This window comes from Sus scrofa, chromosome 8 (assembly GCF_054392235.1).
Source record: "Sus scrofa isolate SSC_HxYL_T2T_F1_AM1 chromosome 8, Sscrofa_HxYL_maternal_Yorkshire_Landrace_v2.0, whole genome shotgun sequence".
In the NCBI taxonomy this organism is placed as follows: Eukaryota; Metazoa; Chordata; class Mammalia; order Artiodactyla; family Suidae; genus Sus; species Sus scrofa.
The window spans coordinates 49,094,820-49,096,983 of record NC_139390.1 but is presented as its reverse complement, the minus strand read 5'-3'; the positions used below and the strand labels follow the sequence as shown (position 1 = coordinate 49,096,983).

General features: G+C 50.7%; 1 pseudogene; it reads right to left on the bottom strand.

Moving 5' to 3' along the window:
• Positions 1–910: 910 nt before the first annotated feature.
• On the bottom strand, positions 911–1,794 carry LOC100738398 (Krueppel-like factor 5 pseudogene; annotated as a pseudogene).
• Between the last annotated feature and the right edge of the window lie 370 nt (positions 1,795–2,164).

Below are 2,164 nucleotides of genomic sequence, written 5' to 3'. Positions count from 1 at the left end.
GTCTTTTGAGGGCCCCACCCACGGCGTATGGAAATTCCCAGGCTAGGGGTCTAATCAGAGCTGTAGCCGCAGGCCTATGCCAGAGCCACAGCAACGCGGGATCCAAGCCGCGTCTGCAATCTACACCACAGCTCACAGCAATGCCGGATCTTTAACCCACTGAGCGAAGCCAGGGATTGAACCTTCAACCTCATGGTTCCTAGCTGGATTCGTTTCTGCTGCATCACAACAGGAACTCTGAAATTTGGTAAGGTGTTAAGAGGTATCTTACTACCTCTAACCTATCTAACTGTAAATGTACTCATGGTTATTTTCAAAAAAATTATTTATAATTTTTTCCCAAAAACTCTTAGAAAAGGTGTAATAAACCTATAAAGCTGGTTTGCATATTTACAAAATTTCGAATAGCAAATATAGGTAACTCATATAAACAACAACACATTTGTTCAATGGATATTTTGTGAATTTCCATGTATGCTGTGCACCTCTAAAGAATTAACTAGTATTGAAAAAACTCAGATGTCAAGGAAAATCTTGACACACAATCCAGTCTGCCTTTGTCTCCCAACTGAGTTATTTACTAAACACTGTCACATTAAATGGTGGTGTTTGGGGTAAGAACATTGCCAACACATGCTGCACCCCCAGCCCTCGCTGACATGGGGCTGCCTGTTTGAAGTGATAGGATCTGCTTGGGTAAAGTGGGTTCGTTATAGGGAGCATACCAGATTCTGAAAAGGTCCAAACACTTTGGTATCAATACAATGATTCCCTGTTTTCTCAAATATACAAAATATACATTTCCAGTTTTTTGTTTTCATTTTCTTTTTTTCATATACAAAGTTAAGTTTGTAGTTCAGAATTTTGCCAAATGAGCTGCACAGTAGCGGTGGTGGCAGCATTAGGCTGGTCACTTCTGGTGCCTCTTCATGTGCAGGGCCAGGTGGTCCAAGCAGGAGAAGCTGCGGTTGTACACACTGCAGTGGAAGGGCTTGGCCCCTGTGTGCTTGCGGTAATGGCGGGTCAACTAGTCCCATCTTGGGAGCACGGAAACCTCCAGTCATAGCCTTCCCAGTGCACTTATAGGGCTTCTCACCAGTATGAGTCCTCAGGTGAGCTTTTAAATGAGAAGACTTTGTATTAACTTTTGTGCAGCCCGAGTAATCGAAGTAGTGAATGAGTCGTTTCTCCAGATTGGGGTTACTCCTGTTGTACCTGACAGGCTGGATGTTTTGTGAATTAATTGGCAGGGTGGCAGGCAAATTTGGATTATGAATTGCCAGTTTAGAAGCAATTGTAGCAGCATGGGATGGAGGTGGGGTTAAATTCTGGAATTCTGGAGCATCTCTGCATGTCTATCCGGACTTCCCAGCTCTGAGCTTGGTGGTGACAGGAGCGGGGCGGGACAGGTCGTAAATGGTCTGCTGGGGAAGAAACTGTCAGTAAAGAACTGGTCTACGACTGAGGCACTGTCTCGTCTATACTTTTTATGCTCTGGAATTATGGAAACTGGAGGAAGCTGGGGTGTCAGATACTTCATTTCACATCTCTTCTGAACCAGCTTCTCGGCGTGCAGCCGCAGGCACGCAAGGGCTGCGGCGCGGGCGGCCTCGGCTGAGGGTGGCGGTGCGGGTGCTGTAGCCCATCTCCTGGGAAGAACCCAGTCGCGTCGCTGGCTGGGTTCACGGGGCCCAGCACGAACTTAAGCTGCGCGAACACTGGCTCGTCCTGCAGGGCCGGCGGCTGGGGCACGGGTCCCAGGCGGGAGCTCATGGTCAGTACCCGCGTGGCCATGGGCACTCGAGGGGCGGCTCCGGGCGCTGGGCGAACGTCGAACGAGCTTCTCAAGTCACCCACTCTGGCTCGGGCTGGCGATCTCGGCACTGGGTGGCTGGCGGAGGAGAGGAGGCTCCGGGAGGACCCCTCAGCCCACAACAGGCGAGGTTTCCGAAGCCTCGTATGAAAAGCCAAACTCTTCTGCTCGCCACGCGTAAATGCCGACGTCTTACCGGAGGACACTGTCTCCTGCCCCGCCGCACCCCTCTCCCTCGCTCCTCAGCTCCCCAGAGCCCGCTCCCGCCACTGCAATCTGGGCGAGAGAGCTGTGAGCCCGAGTACCTGCCCCGCGACTCATACCGTGCCATTTTGTGGAAAATCAGTGGTC